The sequence below is a fragment of the Vicugna pacos genome, chromosome X (assembly GCF_048564905.1).
Source record: "Vicugna pacos chromosome X, VicPac4, whole genome shotgun sequence".
In the NCBI taxonomy this organism is placed as follows: Eukaryota; Metazoa; Chordata; class Mammalia; order Artiodactyla; family Camelidae; genus Vicugna; species Vicugna pacos.
Window position 1 is genome coordinate 92,029,111 of NC_133023.1, and position 24,049 is coordinate 92,053,159.

General features: G+C 38.6%; 1 long non-coding RNA gene across 2 annotated transcripts in view; it reads right to left on the reverse strand.

Moving 5' to 3' along the window:
- Positions 1-5,490: 5,490 nt before the first annotated feature.
- The window catches only part of LOC107034704 (uncharacterized), a 30,648-nt gene continuing 12,089 nt past the window's right edge, over positions 5,491-24,049 (reverse strand). The window contains exon 4 of one of the 2 annotated variants that reach the window (XR_012067513.1): positions 5,491-5,721. This is a non-coding gene — a long non-coding RNA (uncharacterized lncRNA). Of the gene's footprint in view, positions 5,722-11,789; positions 11,908-24,049 lie in introns of those variants that run through there. The other variant, XR_004186746.2, reaches the window with a different exon arrangement.

The following is a 24,049-nucleotide window of genomic DNA, read 5'->3' on the forward strand; positions in this document are numbered from 1 at the left end:
GATTGCACTGTATCTGAAGATTGCCATTGGTAATATAGTCATCTTAACAATATTAATTCTTCCAATCCATGAACAGCATGTATCTTTCTACCTGTTTGTGTCATCTTCAGTTTCCTTCAACAGGAAGGAAACTGTCTTATAGTGTTCCTAGTCCAGGTTTTTACTTCCTAAGTTAAATTTATTCCTAGGTATTTCATTCTTATTGATGCAATTGTAAATGGGTTGTTTCCTTAACTTCTTTCCCTGATTTGTTGTTAGTATATAGAAATGTATCAGATTTATGCATATTAATTCTGTATCCTACAACTTCACTAAATTCATTGATGAGCTCTAATAGTTTTTTGGTGCCATCTTCAGTATTTTCTATGTAGAGTATCATATCATTTGCAGTGACATTTTTACTTCCTTTCAATTTGGATTCCTGTTATTTCTTTTTCTTTGTCTGAGTGCTCTGGCTAGGACTTCCAAAACTATGTTGAATAAAAGTGGTGAGAGAGGATGTTGCTGATCTTATGGGAAATACTTTCAGCTTTTCACAGCTAAGTATGATGTTAGCTGTGGGCTTATAATATGTGGCCTTTGTTATGTTGAGATATGTTCCCTCTACATGGACTTTGTGTAGAACTTTTTTACCATAAATGGACTTGAATTTTTGTCAAAGGTTTTTTCTTTATCTATTGAGATGATCATATATTTTTATTCTTCAATTTGTTAATATAGTGTATAACATTGTGTTGTTGATGTCAAACCATCCTTGCATCCCTGGGTTAATTCCACTTTATCATATATGATCCTTTTAATGTATTGTTGGATTCAGTTGCTACTATTTTGTTGAGGACTTTTGCATCTTTGTTCATCAGTGAGATCTGACCTATAATTTATTTTGTGATATCTTTGTCTGTTTTTGGTATCAGGGTGATGCTAGCCCCATAGAATGGGGTCAGACTCTTTCCTTTCTCTGAAATTTTTTGGAATAGTTTGAGAAGGATAGGTGTTAAGTCTCCTTTAAACGTTTGCTAGAATTCACCCATGAAACCATCTGATCATGGACTCTTGCTTTTTTAGTACTGATTCAATTTTAGTACTGGTAATTGATCTGTTCATATTTTCTGTTTCTTCCTGGTTCAGTCTGGGAAGATTGTACATTTCTAGGACTTTGTTTATTTCTTCTAGTTTGTCCATTTTATTAGCATATAGTTGTTTGTAGTAGTCTTTTATGATCCTTCGTGTTTCTGTGGTATTAGTTTTAACTTCTTTTTCATTTCTGATTTTATTGATTTGGGCCCTCTCTTTTCTCTTGACAAGTCTGGATAAAGGTTAATCAATTTTGTTTATCTTTTTGAAGAACCAGCTCTTAGTTTCACTGGTCTTTTCTAGTGGGTTTTTGTTTTGGTTTTTGTTTATTTGTTTTTGATTTCTATTTCACTTATTGGTGCTCTGATCTTTATTATTTCTTCTATTAAGTTTGGTTTTGTTTGTTCTTATTTTTCTAGTCACCTTAGGTGTAAGGTTAGATTTGAGAGTTTTCTCATTTTCTGAAGTAGGCTTGTATCACCATAAACTTCCCTCTTAGAACTGCTTTTGCTGCATCTCATAGATTTTGGATGTTGGATTGTAACAATCCTGTATTTGTACTCTCCTCCCCTCATGATTAGTGTTTGATACTATATTTTACATCTAATTGTTTTGTGTATCCCTTAACTGCTTATTGTAAATATATATGATTTTACTTCTTTTGTCTTTTAACCTACTAGCTTTGTGTGTGATTTCCAACCTTTACTATATGTTTGCTTTACCAATGAGCTTTTGCATTTCATGATTTTCATATTTCTATTTATAGTCTTTTATTTTTCACTTAAAGAAGGTCCCTTAACATTTCTTGTAAAGCTGGATTGATGATGCTGGACTGTTTTAGTTTTCACTTGTCTGTAAAACTTGATTTCTCCATCAAATCTGAATGAGAGTCTTGCTGGGTAGAGTATTCTTAGTTGTAAGTTTTTCCCTTTCATCACTTTAAATATGTCATCCCACTCCCTTCTGCCCTGCAGAGTCTCTGCTGAAAAGTCAGCTGATGGCCTTATGGGGGTTCCCTTGTATGTCATTTGTTTCTTTATCCTTACTGATGTTAATATTCTCTATCTTTAATTTTTGCCATTTTAATTAGAATGTGTCTTGGTGTGGTCCTCTTTGGGTTGATAATCATTTTATATTTTAATCAGACTTACAGTAGGGTGAATATTTTATTGATATTTTCAAAGAATCAGTTTGGAATTCATTTATTATTTTTATTGCACTTTTGGATTTCTATTTCCTTGAATAGATTTTAATGATGATTGACTCAGTCATTCCTTTTGAGGAGAATCCTTTGATTGTTTATTAACATTTAGTAAAATGAGTTCATTTTTTCTATCTTATTTCTTTAATTTCAAAATTATAAAAGCATTTATAGATGAAAGTTTTCCTCTGAGTAAAGCATCTACAGGAATAATAGAATTTGATTTGGTGTCTTCTTTCTTTAATTCTTTCTTGAATGCTATGTCAGTTCCCTTTTATTTCCTATTTGAGTCAAATGAAATTTAAAACATATACCTTAATTTCAAATTAGATAAAATTTGGTAACTTTTATTAATCATTTCTAAAATTACTAGTAAGACAATGGACAATGTGAACTATAAAATACTATCTTAATATATTAAGTGATTTTTGTCCCAAACAAATGACTAATGCATATAAGTATTTCAAAACTTTATTTAATAAGTAATGTATGTTTATTGATTAATTCAATTCTCTATGTCTTCTATGAGGGCTTAAGACTGGTGTATGTGTAAAGCAAAAGAATCAGAAGTGAATACCCATAAATTTAATTGTTGATTATTTTGATTGATATGGTCCATTTACATCAGTGATTTTCTTTTTTGGAGAACATTCCCTTATTTCCTCTATCCATTTACAAATAAAAGGTATTTTCTACTGAAAAAATGGTAACACAGTTCAATAAATAATAAACAAAAATCTCAAGATATAGAAGAAAGCTATTTAATGAAACTGCCATCTTAAATGAGACCCACAACAAGCATATGCTACAAAAAGAGCATGTCTATTATGAAAGGAGTGTAGAGATATGTGTCACTGCACTTAAGGCATCATTTTGAATAGAGTGAAGAACAGTAAATAGGCCCTATTGTGAGGCTTAGAAAAGGGCTACTTCCCACAAAATAGAGGTTTCAGTGCTAAGACCAAAAATGGAATCAGAATCTCTGACAGCCTCAGAGATAGGCTGGACGGCTAGAGATATCCTATTCTAGGCTTTGAACTTCTGGGATTTTCCTTTCTCTCTTAAACTTGGATATCTCAGACTTCTCCCTTGAGGCACAAAACTTGATGCCAAGAGAAAATACTGAATATAAAATGCTGAGTGAAGAAAAATAGAAATGCATAGGCGAGGTAGGGCAGAAATGTAATTTCTGAAAGAACAAGATACCTGATGAGGGTGGATGGTTTTAAGCCTCAGTTTGATTTCAGATGGAAAACAAAAGCAAAAGTGTAGCAGTGTGAGCAGATTTCCTCATATGGGACAAAATGTTATGCAGTCTGGTTCTTTTGTCTCTTAGTGGCGTTTTTTCAAACTAGAAGGGCGGGAGAAGAGAGTGCTGAGGACAGGGCCTGTCGGCCTACCTGCAGCACTACTGCCATCGTGCGGAAGCAGTCTCACAACACCCTCGGTTGTCATAGCTTCCTTCCTGTGAGGCCCACCCGTCAAGAAGGTTGGACCTATTAGGGGATAGAACAGGCTTGGGCTCCCAGCTGGGTCTCCTTGTCTCTTCGCCTAAGGTCTTATCCGGATGTTGGCAATATCTTGGGGTAGAACCTGGAGTGCGAGGGGCCTGGAGTGAACCAGCTGCTGCCAGGAGGTCAAGGCACAGGAAGTTGTGGGGCGGGGCCCAGGTTTCCTTCCAATATGGCAGGCCTAGAAGAATTCACACAAAAACAAATCTCCTGTAGGCGTTTGTTTCCTGTTCCTTCCCCTTATAGCAAGAGTTAACAGGCTTTCACTTGGTATCCCTGTGCTATGGGACTTGAGTCCTTTTGGCTGAAGTGTTAAAGCACTTCCTGTGCCGTGACCTCCTGGCAGCAGCTGGTTCACTCCAGGCCCCTCGCACTCCAGGTTCTACCCCAAGATATTGCCAACATCCGGATAAGACCTTAGGCGAAGAGACAAGGAGACCCAGCTGGGAGCCCAAGCCTGTTCTATCCCCTAATAGGTCCAACCTTCTTGACGGGTGGGCCTCACAGGAAGGAAGCTATGACAACCGAGGGTGTTGTGAGACTGCTTCCGCACGATGGCAGTAGTGCTGCAGGTAGGCCGACAGGCCCTGTCCTCAGCACTCTCTTCTCCCGCCCTTCTAGTTTGAAAAAACGCCACCAAGAGACAAAAGAACCAGACTGCTTGCATGTTGTCCAGTATGAGGAAATCTGCTCACACTGCTACACTTTTGCTTTTGTTTTCCATCTGAAATCAAACTGAGGCTTAAAACCACCCACCCTCATCAGGCAGTTTGTTCTTTCAGAAATTACATTTCCACACGGCCTTCTCTATGCACTTCCAATTTACTTCACTCAGCTTTATATGGCCAGTACTTTCCTGTCACATCAAATTGTCTCCTTGAAGGGATAAATTAGGTAAATCCAGATGGAAAAGGAAGAAATTGCTTGAAGCCTGGACATTCTCTCAACCCAACAAATCACAAATTCAAGTGGTCTTTGACCTGGATCACCTGGCAGACAACCTGGGAATATTTCTCCATTTTGTCACCTTTTATGTCAAATTTTAGGTAAGTTTGGCATGAGCCATAAGAGAAAGTCCCAGACAGCTGCTATTACTGCATGTCATAAATGAGATGATACATAGACTTGCATATGACTAAATTCCAATTAGAAGTTAGTCAGAGTTTTGTCTCATGGTTTCATCTTTAACATTAGAACAGTCTTTTCTCATGCCATTAAACATTATTCAATTACTTCCTTTGACTTTATGGCATTTGTCTGTGTCTGTATGTGTTAAACATCATCTCTTAGGTAAAAGGCTTACAATATTTTCTTATTAGTAAATTAAGGAATCATGCATGCCAAGGATCTGGAAAATAATCATGTGATGATCAAGAAGAAAAGCACTATCTTAGAACATGTTTACAACTGATAACCTTTTTATTTATATCATGTATTTTAATATATATACACATATTTCTAGATTTAGTTTCAAACAACAAGTAAATCTGTCTTAAAATTTGATTTATGTAAACAAGGTGGTTTGGATCAGACCAGATGTTTACAAAAGTATTGAGGGGAACGAATTGACATTAATATTATCAATAATAAACCCTGTTTGCCAATATTACAAGCCTTCATTTTATGTATATAAAATTGTGTGTGTATGTGTATGTATGTATATATATATATATATATAAAGCTTAAAAGTACACCCTCAAAAGATTGATTTAGAAAGAAAGACATCATTAGTTTGGGGGGAATTTTTTTTTTGGAAATTTTATACATACAACACAAAGAACATATTGGCTGTCTAGAATATATACGATCGTGAGTTTGGATCAACATAATCATACATGTTAGAAACACAGTAAAACACACTTTGCCTCTTTACTTACCTGCTGTTAGCAAACTTTTATGGTTTGATTCTCAAAGTCCAACTGTTGGCTTTTCTCCCTAAAACACAAGAAGAGAATGTCTCTTCCTATTAGGACAAAGAGAATGGAATTCAGGCTTTGTGAGGGCTGAAGGGAGCTCAAATGAATGGATTTAAAAAATTAAAATAAAAACAAAATGATGGCTCTATTGCCCATCCACACTATCAGCTCTTGCAAAGGAAACACTAATGAAACTTGGCTCCATCACTGAGACGTTACGTGAGACTGACTTAGGCTTCCATTCACTACTAGGCACGGGGCCTCTAATAAAGATAGTCCACAAAGGATGAACACAACAGTGTGGAGCTGAAGGAATTTCAGGTCTAGAACCAACCACATTTCTAGCTTCAGATATGGGGACACTGTCTCCAAATATATGGCTGTACCCTTCCAAGAAAATGGTCAGGTCAGACTACTCCTCCATAAGAGGCAGCCCAGCTACACTGGTCCAAACTCTCTGGGTCTACTGAAGGTGAAACAGAAGGGGGACGTTAGAGGTCATTTCTCTCTTTCACACGACCTAGAGCCATTGAGGCATGTTTCCCAAAAGCTCTCCAAGAAACATATCTGCCAATAGCACCAATGTCTACATACCACCAGTGAACTCAACCATGACCAGCTTGAAGGAGAGCTAGGAGCAGGTGAGAATGACACAAAAGCCAGTTCTCTTCCCCTGGTATTAATGGAAGTTTACCTTTCAAAGCGGAATGCCTGCATGGGTTATCAGAGTTCAGGAGAGGCCATACCTAAAAACCACCTCGAACCACTAAAAGGTCACAGCAGAGCAACAGTCTGATATCACTTCCTTTCTTTTAAAAGCTTCATATACTGACATAAGAGATTAAGAAGGATGCCATGAGGAGAGAGGCACCCATGAATTTTTAGTCACCCTCTTGATTCTATAATTATTAGTCATGAGGTATTTGGAGTCTCCATACCAAGAGGGTGGATATCTTATAAGGTTGTTGAAGAATATATCTATGAAGCAGGCACAGAGAAGAACACTAACTAGTATTGTTAGTGAGCAAGACCCTATGGGGTCTTCCAGGATCAGATACCCATCTCCTGCAAGTCCTCCACCTGCCGCTTGTCTATAGGAAAACTTTAGTCTCCTAGGCTTCCCCGAGTTCCAAAGAGTACATTTAATTGGAGAAGAAAATGCAGAAAGAAAGGAAAACAGTCAAACAAGACAAAATAGTAATTGTTTAACCATTAAACAAAGCCAAGGACCTTTGGTTCTTCAGCAAGGGCTAGAGATAATGTCCTGAGCCAGATCCTGTGAGCTGTATTGCATACTGAAACCCCACCAGGTGGGAGAAGTTAACTGTATGCTGCCCACAAGCATGTAGAGCCCAGAACAGTTGGAACCAGTAGGTTGATGATGTTGACTCCTAATGACCTCACCACCAACTAGTCAGAAGAATGTCCACGAGATGATCACACATCCCACAACCCTGCTCTCTCACCCTGACTTTAACAACTTTTCCCTGAAAGCCGTCAGGGAGTTTGGGCCTTCTGAGCACTAGCTACCTGGATTCCTTGCTGGGCATTCTGCAATAAATGCTGCATTTTCCTTCACTGCAAGCAGACTCAAGTTTGGTCCCATATCAGTATGAGGCAAATGATGTTTCCTCAAGGCCAAAATAACGCCGTCCTTTTCAAGGGCATACCAACCGCCACAGCCACCTCTCTGCCCTCCTTACAACAACTGAGATAACATCAGGGGCCTGTCAGGACAAAGGGATGGACCTTGGCCTTTACAATGAACCTGCAAAGCAACAGGAGCTGCCAGACGGTGGGCTCAGAGAATTCCTCAAGGTGTTCACCCACTTGAGCAGCTCCAGTCTCCCAGAAGATGTGCTGGCCCACACTGGCACGTCAGTGTATTCCCACTCCTTCTATACAGGTCCTTCTTGCTCCAGGCAGTGGTACTTTAGACTTTTGGCATGCCTCAGCTCCATCAATGACATCGGCTACTTGGGGTTCTTGGCATTGGCCTGTCCAATGCACTCTGTCACTGCTGTCACAACGGGACCAGGCCCCACGACACACCGATAGCCAGCATGCCTAGGCCCCAAAGGGCATATTCACAGGACAAATGTCCCCAGCTTCTGCACTTGGCTCTATGTCCTGCCCTCACTATTAGCAAACACTGAGGCCCCGCCTCCCTACTTCCTGTGCCTGGACTTCCTGGCAGCAGCTGGCTGGGTTCCAGGTCCTGGGCCCTGGCGCCTCGCTCATCAGATGCTACACGAAGACCCTGACTCTGTCCACTGCTCCTGCCAGGCCACAGAGAGAAACGTAGGGAGGCCAGGCTGGGTTCAGGATCTGTTCTACCTCCCATTGGCCTGAGCTCCCTCAACTGCTAGGCCTTGCATGGAGGAACCATTCATGGCTTGGGAGTCATCAAACTATTTCCGCGTGATGGCAGTATAGTCCCAGAAAAGCCAACTAGCCCTGCTCCAAGCATTCTTCTCCCGCCCTTCGCATTTGAAAAAACACCATGAAGAGACAAAGACACCAGAAAATATGGCCACCCTGTATCTTGCTCAGTTTGAGGAAACCTGCTCATAGTCTTTGTATTTTGCTTTAGGTTTTCCTTGGATATCAAACTGAGATCTGAGCCACCCAACCTCATCAGGCATCTTCTCTTTTCCAGATTTCAATTCCCACTTGAACAATTCTTCCCATATCTGTTCTTCTTCCCTCAGCATTATATCTCCAGCATTTTCTCATACTATCAAATTGTTGGGGGCTATCAAGGGGCAATCCTCAGGGATCCAGGCCTAAGAAAGAAAAGAAAATGATTCTACACAAGGCTTAGAGAAGAGCAAATCTAGGCAAAAGGCCACATGGTTATTATCCTGACTCATATATTAGACCTTGTGTGTTGAGTTGGAGAAGCCATTTGGTGAAGCTCTAGGAAGAAGGTCCAGGTATCTCTTAAGACTGAATGCCAGACAATGCCCTAATTGGAATGATACATTCTTAAATGACTATAAATTCCAATCAGATGAGACACATGACTTTGTCTCATGGTGTCATATGACATTAGAAAACAAGCATTTTCCATGTCAAAAATGGCCTTACACTTTAGTATGTATCCTTGTCACTGCTTTTTACTTAAGGACTATTCTTATATTTTTTTCTCATTAGTAAGACACAGCTTGTTTTTACTTTTGCACAAAATCTTTAGCAGCACCATATACCATTTACATATATCCATATTAATAATTACTCTTTCTGAGTGCTTGAATTTTCGTATATTTTATTCCAGAACACACTTAGGAAATTATACAGTCAAAAACATATGGTATGTCACTCACTGTGAGAAAAAATAATCACTTTCAAAATGTCTTTCCCATGCATTATCATCCCTTCCCTATGTACATATAATATGTACTTTTATAAAATATTGTTCAAATTTCCCAGTACTATGATTGTTAAAGTAAGTTTTTATCACTTATAGCTTGAATGCTTTTCAAATACCATTTACAAATCTTTGGAATACTAACATGTTTAAAAATATTGCCACTTTTTAATTTTGAGGTAAAATTCATGTCACATGAAATTAACCATTTTAATGTGTACAATTCAACGATGTTTAGTATAGTCACAATGCTGTGCAAGTATTATCTGTATCTACTTCCAAGTCATTTTCATTCCCCAGAGGCAACCCTAGATCCATGAAGTAGTTTTTCTCCATTACCCATTTGCCCAGCCCCTGGCAAATACTAATCTGCTTTCTGCCTCCATGGATTTACCTACTCTAGTTATTTCATATAAATGGAACCACGTAGTATGTGACCTCTCCTCTTTCCTTTTCCAATTAGCATGATTTCAAGGTACGTCCATGCTGGAACACTCATCATTTTGTTTATCCATTCCTCAAGGGATGGACATTTCTCTAGTGTCCACCTTTTGGCTACTGTGAATAGGCTGTTATGGCATATGTATATACATGTACTTCTGTCGTGTAAATACTTATTGTCAGTTCTTTTGGGTATCCACCTTGGAGTGGAGTTACTGGGTCATAAATTTTTAAAACCATCTTGGCATTTTTCTGCTGACATTGGTTGGACTTTGAGATTTCATTAAATATTCAATTTCATTTGTTTTGCTGCAGGGTAAGTTCTAAAAGAACTCCAAATAACCTTTTCTTTTCTTTTTTTTTAACTTTTTTAAAAAAATTTTTTAATGGGTAACAAATAGCCTTTTTTTCCACAGTTTACTTGCCGTTTTTATTGTTCTCAAGTGAAAGATCCCGCCTTCAGACACAAAAATATGATACTAAAATTCTTGAAAAAACTCTGTGCCATATGGTACTTCTATGTTTAAATATTTGAAGCATTGCCAAACTGTTTTCCATTGCAGCTACACATTTTGCATTCCTACCAACACTGTATGAGGGCTCCAATTTCTGCACATCTTCATCAATACTTGTACTTTTCTTTCCTTTTTTTTTTAAACTTATAGTGGGCATGAAGTGGTATCACTTGGTTTTAATTTACATTTCTGTTTTGACTGTTGCATATCTTTATGTGCTTGTTGGCTATGTATCTTCTTTGGAGAAACATATATTTTCAAGTCTTTTTTCTATTTTTTAAATTGGGTTATCTGCCTTCTTGTTGTTGAGTTGTAAAAGTTTTTTTATATATTCTGGATATTAGAACTTTGGCAGATAAATAATTCACAATTTTCTCCCATTTTACAGATTGTCCTTTTACTTTCTTGCTAGGACCTTTGACACACAAACTTTTTTTTTTTTAATTTTGATGAACTTCATTTATTTTTTTCTCTTGTCTGTTCTTCTGGTGGCATAGCTAAGAAACCACGATCAGATCCAAAGACATGAAGATTTGTCTTTATATTTTTCTCTAACGTTTCATGGTTCCTCCTCTTACATTTAGAACTTTGACCCATACTGAGTTAATTATTGTATATGGCCTGAAGTATGTGTCTAAAGTCTTTCTTTTGTATGTGGATATCCTGTCATCTCAGCACCATTTGTTAAAGAGACTATTCTTTGCCTTTGAATTACCTAGACACCTTTTTTGAAAATCAATTGACCATAGTGTATGGGTTTATTCTGCACTCAATCTATTTATTGATCCATGTGTCTATTCTTAATTTGAGTACCAGACTGCTTTGGTTACTATAGCTTTGTAGCAAGTTTTGAAATATGGAAGTGAGTCCTCTAGCTTGTTCAAGATTCAAGATTGTTTTGGCTACAGAAGTCACTTGCAATTCCATACAAATTTTAGGATTAGCTTTTCCATTTCTGCAAAAACATTTGTTGGAATAATGACAGCGATTACATGAAATCTGTAGATCCCTTTGGTAGTATTGCCCTCTTGACAATATTTAGCATTCCAATCCATGAATAAAGGAAATCTTTTTTTTATTTAGGTCATCTTTAATTCTGTCATCAGTAATTTTCAATATACTAGTCTTTAAATATTGTCCTAAGTATATTATTCATTTTAATACTATTATAAATGAAATTGTTTTAATCCACAATGCTAGTGGATACAAATACTGTGAGTTGCTTTTCTATCCTGCAGTGCTTTCTGAATTCATTAATTAGCACTAATACATATTTTTCTTGCCTGATTCTCCCTGAGATCAGGAACAAGATAAGAGTGCCCACTTTGCCAATTCTATCAAACATTTTAGCCAGGGCATTCAGTCTTTTACTATTGAGCAAACTATCAGGTGTGGGTTTTTCACAAACGCCCCTACCATGTTGAGGAAATTCCCTTCTATTTCTACTTTGTTGACTATTTTCAGTTGCTCTTGCAGAGGGGTACAGAGCTGAAGTTTCCTCCTCTGCCATATTCATTGATGTCAAATTTGCCACCTGTTTTGGTATTTCTAGAAACAATCATGCTTCTTTAAAACATACCTTTATAACAGTCATGTATAAGGAAGTGAAGCAAAATCACAGGTAATGCCACTTCCAATAGAAAAGGACTTTTAAAATGTAGATTGATATTTAATCCTTTTCACTGTTTTTGGTACCCATCTGTTTATACTTATCTGCTCCACTCGAACACCTAAACCTTCTTTGCTTAGCTGTTCCACTTACATTCAGGTCCTCCTAGTTCCAAGCAGCGGGTCTTTAGACAATTGGGTGCCTCGGAGACCTTCAGGAAGCACAGTGGCTCCTGCAGTATGCCACCTGGTAGGCCTCACGGGATGGAGGCTGCAACAAAATTAGGGTATTTTGAAACTATTTCCGCACGATGGCAGTAGTGCCCACAAGCCCTGTCCTAAAGCCCTCTTCTCCCGCCCTTCCTGTCTGAAAAAACAGCACCAACAAACAAGAGAGCCAGAAAACATGGCGGCCTTGCATTTTGCCCAGTTCTGGTTGTACTTTTGACTTTGGTTTGTGTCTGAAATCAAATTGAGTTCTAAAACTACCATCAGGCATCTTATCTTTCAGAAATTAAATTTCCACCCAAACTAGTCTATATGCATCAGCTTTTTTTCATTTAATATTATGTTGACCCTACATATCTGTGGTTCAGCATCCAAGGATTCAACCAAGCACGGATTGAAAATTTAAAAAAAAAGAAAAATTCCAGTAAGGTCCAAAATGCAAAACTTGAATTCGCTGTGGGCCAGCAACTGTTTACATAGTATTTACATTGTATTCGCTATTATATGTAATCTACAGATGATTTAAAGTTCAGGGGGGATATGCTTAGGTTATATGCAAATACTGCGCCATTTTATATAAGGGACTTGAGCTTCTGGGGATTTTGGCATCTACACGGGGTCCTAGATGATTGTACTTTCTAGCACTTTAACATAAAATCAACTGTCTGCTTCAAATGATAAGTTACATGGATCCAGGTTGAAAAGTAAGAAGAAATTGCCTGGACTCTGTAGGAGATCATCTCTAGCCACCAATTCACAAATCCAAGTGGTCTTAGACCTGGCTTCCTACCCAGGCAATGGTAAAGAGTCCTCCATTTTTTGCCTCATGTGTTGAATAATTGGCAAGTGTTTGGGAGAAGTTATTGGAAAAGGCCCAGGTAACTCACATCAGTATATATACCATACACTGCTCCACAAGGCATGATACCTTTACTTACATGAATATAAATTCCAATCAGAAGTTAGGCAGGGTTTTGTCTCATAGCTTCATCATTTAGCATTAGAACATAGCGCTTTCTCATGTCATTAAACATTCTTCAACTTCTTCATGTGACAGCTTCATGAAAATCTTAGTATTCACAAATATTTGAAGGACAAATAGAAATACTTGATCACAAATCACACTTTCCTGACGCAACCACCATTACCAACTTGATAGATACACACATTCAAATATTATATATGACTGATCATGATTGCCGATACCATTTAACTAAATAGATATAAGCTCATCAATATACTCCCCTATTTGTTCAAAGGAGTGTTCAAATCACATAAAACACATACATTTGTAGACAATGCATTAAATCTTTGTTCAATTCCATCCTGGTCACACTATACGTACAATTCAGTGCCATGGATATTTCACTCAATATTAGTTAATGGGAAACTTCCAATGACATTAAGTATTCACAAGGTAACTGATAGTACTTTATTGCTAAATCTCATAACACTTCTTTACTGTTGCTCAAATCCTAAGGATATTATAAGTATCTGGCAAAGAAATACAAAATTGAACAATTCTAAAGAAGTAAATGAGGGATATTTTTTATTGGCAAAAGCTCAACAGAAACTCAATATTTTGATTTATTGCATTCTGATCATTCTACTTATATTTTTACTGGATGTAACAGGTGTGTATATACATGAAAATTGTGTTTGTCATGGATTTCAAGTGACATCATTTATGTGGAATTTCCTTGTGGCTTGAGATTTCTCCTATCACTTTCTCAAGTCTTACGTAGAGAGTTTACTTGAATTTCATTAAATATATTTTGGTGATCAGATTTTGTGCTAAGAACTAAATTATTAAAAGCTTTTAGTTTCCTTGACTATAAAAAGCAAGATATTTAATCATTCTATCATGTAGATAGTGCTGTATGTCTTTTTTAGAGAATATAATTATTACACAGAATATTATCAAAACTAAGCCTTGTTTGTTAACATTTCAAGCCTTCATTATGTGGACAAAAAATGCTGCCTGCCATATCAGCAAACAAAGAATGTTATGGCCATCAGGCCCTCAGCCACTGCAGCTGCCCCCAGAAAGGGGAGCCCTGAGGGAGCTCAAGATGGAAACAAACAGGCCATCAAGCCCTCAGCCATTGCAGCCATGCCCAAAGTTACACCCTGAGGGAATTCAGGATGGGAAAGAATAGGATGCTGGTCCTAGACAGTTAAGGTGCCTAACAATGGAATGATTTCAATGAGCACAGTCTTCCATTTTCCCATACATGAAAAAAAAAAAGCACTAAGTTCTTTAACTTGAGATGTCCGATGTTTCTTTAATTAACAATAATCTTTTGATGTTCCCACTACCCAGTTTTTGTTGCAAAAACTCCTATATATCCTTGCTCCTCTCTTACCCTTTGGAAGTCTCTCAGAGCTATCTGAGACGCTGACTCCTGGGCTTAAGTCCTCTGAAAGTCCAACAAATAAAACATAATTCTCAATGTTCAGGTTCTGCATTTTTTTTCTAGTTGAAAATTATATATAGGCAAAACTTGAAAGTACACCCTCAAAAACACTGCTTTAGAAATGAAGACACTGTTAGTTGTGTTCTTCAAAATTTTAAACATATATCCCATATGAATATAGGCTCTGTAGAATACATAAATATATGTTTGGTTCAAATATATCACATATGTTAGAAGTAGAGTAAAACACAATTTGTTTTGCCATTTCTTTTACCTGGTGTTGGAAAACTTATATTTTAATCTTTGAGGTCCAACAGTTTGCTTTTCACCCTAAATCACAGGAAAGGAATAACACCATCCTTTTCAGGGGCATTCCAAGGACCACAGCCACCTCTCTGCCCTCCTTACAACAACTGAGATAACATCAGGGGCCTGTCAGGACAAAGGGATGGACCTTGGCCTTTACAATGAACCTGCAAAGCAACAGGAGCTGCCAGACGGTGGGCTCAGAGAATTCCTCAAGGTGTTCACCCACTTGAGCAGCTCCAGTCTCCCAGAAGATGTGCTGGCCCACACTGGCACGTCAGTGTATTCCCACTCCTTCTATACAGGTCCTTCTTGCTCCAGGCAGTGGTACTTTAGACTTTTGGCATGCCTCAGCTCCATCAATGACATCGGCTACTTGGGGTTCTTGGCATTGGCCTGTCCAATGCACTCTGTCACTGCTGTCACAACGGGACCAGGCCCCACGACACACCGATAGCCAGCATGCCTAGGCCCCAAAGGGCATATTCACAGGACAAATGTCCCCAGCTTCTGCACTTGGCTCTATGTCCTGCCCTCACTATTAGCAAACACTGAGGCCCCGCCTCCCTACTTCCTGTGCCTGGACTTCCTGGCAGCAGCTGGCTGGGTTCCAGGTCCTGGGCCCTGGCGCCTCGCTCATCAGATGCTACACGAAGACCCTGACTCTGTCCACTGCTCCTGCCAGGCCACAGAGAGAAACGTAGGGAGGCCAGGCTGGGTTCAGGATCTGTTCTACCTCCCATTGGCCTGAGCTCCCTCAACTGCTAGGCCTTGCATGGAGGAACCATTCATGGCTTGGGAGTCATCAAACTATTTCCGCGTGATGGCAGTATAGTCCCAGAAAAGCCAACTAGCCCTGCTCCAAGCATTCTTCTCCCGCCCTTCGCATTTGAAAAAACACCATGAAGAGACAAAGACACCAGAAAATATGGCCACCCTGTATCTTGCTCAGTTTGAGGAAACCTGCTCATAGTCTTTGTATTTTGCTTTAGGTTTTCCTTGGATATCAAACTGAGATCTGAGCCACCCAACCTCATCAGGCATTTTCTCTTTTCCAGATTTCAATTCCCACTTGATCAAGTATGTGTAATTAATATATACTTTATATTAAATAATAAATTAGTTTTTATAGTATACAAAACCTGCCCCTCTACTGGTTCAGAATCTCTTTTTCACAAATTATATCTTCAGACACTGTACGCCTATTAACATAGATTTATAATTATTGCTTGTATACTTTGCTTTTTAAGTTACATAGGGAAAGAAAGAATTACAAAAGAAAATTACAATATTCTGGCTTTTATATGTATCTATGTAGTTACCTTTGTTTTATTTTTTCGTATGACTTTGAGTTATTGACTATTGTGTTCATTTCACCTTGAAACACTCCCTTTTGCATTTCTGTTAGGCTAGGTATTCTAGTAACAAACTCCATCTGTTTTTATTTTCTAGGAATGTCTTAGTTTCTCCTTTTCTTTTTGAAATTTAGTCTTGCTGGATGTGGACTCCTTGGTTGACAATTTTTTTCTATTTTTTCTTTTAAAATTTTAAATGCCTCTTGGCTTCCATGGTTTCTGAAGAGAAATCAACTGCTAATCTTAGGAGATCTTGTATATGATGAGACCCTCTTGATGCTTTCAGGATTCTTGCTTTGTGGATCTTGTCAGTTTGATTATGTGACTTAATGTGGATCTCTTTATGTTTATGTTACAAAGAGTTTCTTGAGCTTCTTAGATGTGTATATTCATGTCTTTTATCAAATTTGTAGTGCATGTCATTATTTCTTCAACTCTGCTTTCTGCCTTTTTATCTCTCTCCTCCTTCAGTAACTCCTTTCAAGTATAAGATGATATACTAAATCATGTCCTACAAGTCTCATAAACTTTATTCATTTTTCTTCATTATTTTTTTGTTCTGCTCCTCAAACTGGATAATCTCAATTGATCTAGTTTCAAGTTCCCTGATTCTCTCTCTTAACTATTCAAATCTGCTTTTAGAATATTCTAGTAAATTTTCGTAACATTTATTGTACTTTTCAGTTCCTCCAACACATTTCCTTTCACATTCTCTTCCTTCCTATGCTTGTCCATCTATCTATTACTTGTCCTAACTATTGTCCCTTGCCCCAGAGAGCGCTGATCAATACTTAGACCTTTAAATTCTTTTAGTAAATGCCTTTCTGCAAGACTGCCCAGCCCTAGAAACACACCAAATAAGTCAAAACAAAGGCAAGCTCTTGGACCAACCCTTCAGGGAGCCTCCAGATAGGTCAAAATGGACAACCACAATTCTTTAAGAATAAAGTCCATATTGCTCCCTCAGGGACTAACATCATGCACCAGCATGGCAAGAGCCATCTTTAAGGCAGTATGGTTTGGGGGAGTAGGAGGTGGGGAATTTAAAATGCCACATCCCCCCCTCACTGCTAAGTAGTCGATTCTTTCTTCACCAAGCTGTGTTTGGTTTTCTTAAGTTTTCAACTAGATCTAGAGTTTCATAAAATTGCATTCTGAGACTTGTCAGCTCATTAGTTCCTTTTATGGAGGGATGAATCACTGGAGTTCCCTACATACCACCTTCAGTAACATCATCTTGCCACCTGTTTTTGCATTTCTAGAAATAATCATGCTTCTTTACAATGTGCTTGCTACAACAGATACATATGAAGGAGTGAGGCAAGGTCATGGGTAATGCTACCTCTGGCAGGGAAGGATTTTTAAATGTGTTCATTTTCAATTCTTTTAACTTTTTTGGTACCTTACAAGTTTTAACTTCTCAGTTTGGCTGGGTGGTTCTTCATCACTTCAGGCCCTCTGAACTCCAGGCAATGGGCCTTAAACATCTGGATGTACCCAAGAACTTCAGCAGGGTCACCTGCTTCTATCATGATGCCATCTGGAACTGGCCTCTCTGGTGTTCTGACACTGCTGCCACAAGAGATCCATGCTCCAGAATACCAGGACAGCCCTTGATAGCTTGTTACCTCTTGTTACAAGGAACAGCACCAGCAGACAAATGGCCACCGGAGCCTACATTTGTCCTTCAGTGGATTTCTCTAATCCTGTCCACAGTGGGTGGAGAACAAGGCCTTGCCCATGACTTTCTGGACCACCTGGCAGCTGCTAGCTCAGTTCTAGCCTCTCACTCTCCAAGCTGTACACCAAAGATCCCACCAATGTTCAAGTATCTTATAAAGCCATAGAAAAGAAGGCAAGGAGGCCCAGCTTCGGTCCAAACCTATTCCAATTCCCCATAGGCATGATCTTCCTCAACTTTTGGCCTCATGGGGACGAAGTTGTGAGGGTTTTTTGATGTTCTGAAACTATTTCCGCACGATGGCAGTAGTGCTCCAGATATGCAGGCAAGCCTTGTCCCGGCACTCTCATCTCCCACCCAACCAGTCTGAAAAAATGCCACCAGGAAAAGGCACCAGGAAACATGGCTGCCTTGTATCTTGCCAGTTTTTAAGAAATTTGCTCACGCTGTTATTTTTCTTTTTGTTTCTATCTGAAATAAAAACTGAGGCCTAAACTATCCATCCCCATCCGGCATATTTTGCAAGAGCTCAATTTCTACTTGACCTGGCTCTGCCCTTCTTCACTCAGCTTTACAAATCTGATGCATTTTCCCAAGTTATCAAGTAGTCTGCTTTTGAGGCCAAGTCTCAAGGAGCCAGGCCTAAGAGAAAGAAGAAAATTCTGGAAAGTCAAGGGCAGGATTAGGGCATTTCTAGGCCATAACAATTGCTAATAATTATTGAGTATTTACAGTGTACCAGTAAATATTCCAAGGATCTTGATAAAAATTCATATATTTATTGATTCTTCACAACATCCCTCTGGGCAAGAAGTATGATTCTTGACACTTAATAAATAAGGAAAGGTAGCACAAAAGGTTTAGAAAACTTTTCTAAGGTCACATAGCTAATAATAGAGACAATTTAAAAATCAGATTAGCCAGACTTCAAAGCGCACACTCTTAAGCATTAGGAAGGCAAATTATAACCCCTCTTCTGAGGCACTTTGAGGAAGCCTCCCAACTTTTTCTGGTTTTCTTGCATTCTCTAAGACCCAGGTGCAGAGAAGATTCAGAAAACAAGTTCAGTTCTATCTTGGATTCTTGGCAAACAGGAACAAGAGGTAGAAATAAGTCAGATTCTGTTGACCTTCCAACCTTTAGTCCACTTATTTCTCAGGTTCAGCCCTTTCCACAATGTGTTGCTTTTTATTGCAAACCTTGAAACTTCCCAAAGCTCCCTGATCTAATTTTTATTTCCTTAAGCAGGCCAAGGAAGAAATTCCCACAAAGGCCCCACTTAATGCTCAGCTACTTATAGATCCAAGGACTCCTTTGGCTCAGAAAAAACAGATGAAATGGGAGTAATAGGAGTGGAGAGGGATGGAACTACATTCAGGTCCCAGTGCTTCAATAATCAGAAAAGCACTGACATCGTTTAATCGTGTATGTGGTACATGTGTGTTGATTTTATGTATTTTTTAGTATCCTATTATGATATTTATTTTGGCTATTTACCAAATATTTCCATTACTCTTCCTGGATACTGTTAAGATCAGTGATATCTGGCTAAGGGATAGAGCTAAATCCACAGTTCTGATTAAATAAATACCCCAACCTATCTCTGAAATTCTACCAGAACCCTCTATGGCAGAACATAACCAGGACTCAGAGCAAGACAGCCAGATTATGTAATCAATACATGTCAACCATTTGAGACACAGAGAAGTAGAGAAAAATGAAGAGTGGAAAAAGAGGAGGATATAAATAAGAAAAAGTATATGTGCATGTATGTATAACTAAATCACTATGCTGTACAGCAGAAACACAGCATTATAAATCAACTATAATTCAATGTAAAATAAATAAAATTTTTAAAAAGTGGAGGATATAAAGACAGCCAGTAGAAAAAAAATTCCAACATAATTATCAAAGTTGTGTATAAAGATAACATACATAGTTTACAGTAATACTATAGGTAACTTTGTGTTCACTTTATCTGAATTCCATATTAATTAAATATTTTATATTGAAAAAAGGTTATTTTTCATACACGGAAAAATTGCTTTTTTCACATTTTAAATTATGCTTTGGGATAACTAAAGTATACTGTCAAAATGCTCATAAAATACAAAAGGGAAAAAGGTATAAAAAAGACATGCAAGAGAATACCTAATTAATGTAAACATGTATGTATATATATAAATGAAAATGTATCAATATATTTATGTAAATCATGGTAAGGATCAAATAAAGATGTAATCAGTATTTGTCTCAAGACTGCAGAATTATAGGGTAAACATATCTCTTAGTTTTCCTTGGGAAATCATAGTTTATAGCAGCTATCCAACTTGGACAATAAATTATGTAAGCACTTAAGGAGAGTAAACAATTTATGTTCTCTATTTAATTACCAAATTCATTATTAAAGACACATTTCTATATTCTTATAAAGTATTAATACTTATGCCAAAATTAAAATATGGATATATATGAGGCATCAAAGTGTAAAAACATAAGAAAAACTCATATGACAAAGTTGAGTTTTAACATATGCATTCAAAACCTATGTAAAGCTTGACTCTTAATTTCTTTTAAAAAGAAAACCTCAGGCCCAAAATGAAGTCACTTATGCCAGGCCACTCCAGCAAACCCAGTCTTAATAGCTAATCTAATTGAAGCTTCAACCTCCCCCAGAAATGTATTCTTAACTGAACCAGTCAGTCAGTAACTTTCTTATCAGCATCCATGAGGTAGTATGTCACAAGGGCCCTCTCCATCCCCCAAAGGAAGGTGAGGTAACCCACTTGATAAGATCCTTTTTCCTAAAAGAGAGATGACCTATTCTGAAATAAAACTTTTTTCTGTTTATGATTTTCTTTTCCCACCTTTGAAAACTTTTCCCCTTTGGTAGCCCTTTGGAGCTCCCCTATACCTGCTAGGTGAGGGTCTGCCTCAGTCACTAATTACTCAATAGAGCCAATCAGATCTTTAAAATTTACTCACTTGAATTTTTTTTAACGTATCCTTAAGTGAAATAACTAAATATGAATATTTATTTTGAGCATCAGGTTTGAGCCACTGACATACTTACTAGTGAGCTCTCCACCTGTAAAGACTTTTAAAAAGAGAGACGCCATTTTGGTTACTTTCTAAATGTGTGGGCCAGAAAATGGAGGACGCCACAGGAGCCTGAGAAATGAGCCTAGTCAAACACCACAGATCTAATGGCTGCAGATGGCTTCCTGCAAGCTTTGAGATGACAATTTCTTGTCCTCATGCATGGATCCCTGAGACTTGAGTCCTGCATCAGAAAACCTGAAAATGTGAAAATCCTACAGGCCAAATATTGACTGAAGAAGAGATCGGATCGGCAAAGCTGTGGTCTAGTGGAAAGGGAACTCTTGAAAAGACCCTGATGAGGGTGGGTGGTTTTCAGGTACCTTTCGATTTCAAGTGGAAACCAAAAGCAAAGCTGTGGCACTGCTAGCCGGTTTCCCCAAACTGGGTTTGATTCAGGGCAGCCATGTTTCCTGGCTTCTTTGTCTCCAGGTGGTGTTTTTTTCAGACTAGACGGGCGGGAGAAGAGGACCTGGGGGCAGGGCTGGTTGGTTTTTCTGAAGCCATACCGCCATCACGAGGAAGTACTTTTAGAAAAGCCAAAATTGTTACCATGAATTCCCGGAAGATCTAGCCTTTAATAAATGTCTGGCTAATTCCAAGGCTGAATGGGCCCCGACCAAGCTGGGTCTCCTTTACTTGAACTCCGAGGCCTTCCAGGAGCTCTGGACAGAAGAACAATATTGGTAAAGAAGCTTCTGAGTGAAGGGCCAGGACTGTGGCATGGTTTTTGTTTCCTCCCACTGTGGGCAGAACTAGAGGGAAGCACTCAGAACCTATGCAGAACTTCTGGGCATTTGTCTGCTGTCCGTATCCCTTACAGAATGAGAGAGTTGGGGTGGCACAAGACATCCCTGTACTCTGGGGCCTGGACCCCCTGTGTCAGCAGGGTCAGAGTTGGGGTGGGGGATAAGAATCTCATTCCATGTGACATCTAACAGCAGCTGGTCTGTGATCTGGAGTTTTCAGGGACACCCAAAAGTCTGGTACACCCATTGCCTGGAGCAAGGATGGCCTGAGAAAGAGTGTGTGTCACCCTGCCATGCCAAGCCAGTGAACTCCAGAACATCAGTAGGAGTACTGATGTAACAACTAGAGGGAAACCAACAATTGAGAAGGCCTGGAGCTATTTCCTGAGCCCTGGAGATTAGGGCTTTGCAGCTGTTTTTCTAGGGCTCAATGTGAAGGCCTACCCACTTAGAGTGACCTGCTCTCATCAGGGACAGAAATGGGTTCTTTACTGATTGGCTTTCCCCTAAGGAGGATGAGACCCTTGGGGCTTGGGACCTAATCTTTCATTCATATCAAGTATTATTCTCTGTGCCTGCTTCTTGGCCTTTTACTGATGAGGGTTCCTTGTAGGCCTCACAAGATAGCATCCTTTGGAGAGTTGAGCACATCCGGACCCCCAAACACTTGCCTATTTTAATGCTACTCACTCTTCAATACCTGAGATGATCTCAGTATATAACCCCCTAGAGAAAGGTGAGCAGTCCATGGAAACAAGCTTTCGTATTTTTACCTTCTTTTTCCTGCTCTCTCTTCTAAATTTATCTCATTTGAATGTTTGCATGTGTAGCTTCCATGGGGTTGTTGGTATGACTTTAATATAGGGATATCCTTGGGTTTTGAGTTTTTTCCTTCTGTCATACATTTCCCAGTCCTTAGATCACAAGGCCACCTCACATGTCATTAACTATCCTTAGGATGATTGGATTTTTGTATTGCTTAGAAGTTTGGTCAAAGATTTTTGTTTTCTTTACTATAAAAAGTGACCTTTTTCTTTTCCGTATGTAAATAGAACTACGCATATGTTTTGTAGAGAAATGGAATTTTACACTGGAGGTTATTTTATAGCCTGAGGGGTATACCTTGTTTTCTTGATTTGAAACATAAGTCAGATTTGTTAATATTTCAATTGCAGATATGTATAAATTTAGAACCTGATAGCATAACCTTAGAAAAATTACTCCAGAAAGGTAGACATAATGAGTAGTTTGCCTAGAACCCTTCCTTTGTACATATTCACTCTTTAAAATCCATATATATTTATGTATTCAACTTTACGGTAATAATAAATGTGATAAGCATAGACTATTTTTCCCTTTCTCTTTTCTTATATTAACGAACTAGGATGGTTTAATCCTGAAGATGTAATAATTTGCTTTAATCCTTAATGAAAGGTGTAATATATCTTGCCTGATCAGGACAGAGAGTGGAATTCAGTCTTTGCAAGGACTTAAAAGGACTACCTAGTGTAGCTGCACCACGTTGAGAGCCAATATATCTGTAAACAATAGGTCCTTTCCCTTCCACAGTGTCAGCCATTGCAAAGGAAAGCTCAGAGAATCTACTTTCCAGTGGGAATGTGGCTGTGTGATCACTTCTGAAGGGCAGAGTCTCTGAAAGAAGGGTATGGACACGTGAAAGGTTAACTGATGCACCCAAATTGTCCTCAAACAAGTTAAACCAATTGACAATGCTTCCCAACTCATAGGAACTTGTCTGTTTCTACAGATAATCACATAAACTGGGCAATATAGATGTCTTCATTTTCATCAGCTCACTCTGGATAAATTAGTTGGGACTGAGGCATAGCTGAGAACTTCTTGAACTGTAATTTACTTGGGTATTGGTGAATCTGAGAACCTCTGCCAACAGATTGATTTTTCTGTTCCATGGCCCCCTTCTTCTAGGAGTTCGAGCCGTGCTCTTTTTTTCCCCTTTCCTGTTACACTGTTTTCCTTTAGCTTTTCATTTTGGGACAGCTACTGATGTGTAATGGATGTCAATGGTTGAAGGGCAGTAAACATTAACAGCAGTTGTTCTTGGTTTCCAGTTTTTGCTATTTCCATTATTATAACTAAAACACTGAAATACAGCTAGGGGCTAATACCTTAGGCTTCTATCCACTCTCAGTCCATTTGGCTTCTGTTCAGGATCGCTGGGGTGGGGTGAAAACAACATTCTTAAGCCTGCAGAATTCCAGAGCTGAGGCCACTTCTATTGTTGTTTACACTTCTGTCTCCATACATTTGACTATTTAAGCATGTGGCCAAGTTAAAGACTATTCCAAGGCAGGCACCCCAGCGTATCTGGTCCAAGCTTTCTCTCTTGGTCTGTTTTAGCAGAAATAATTTCTGGAGGTCAGTGATCACCTTTCACATGCACAAGGCACCTGGGATTGTTGAGGCTTGCTCTGCCTAAATGTCTCCAAGACACTCCTGAGATATAACAACACTTTGTCAATGATCAATTATTGCTTCTCAGCTTGAAATATACTCTCCAATATATCTTCTATGATAAACAGTGAATTTTTTCTCCTTC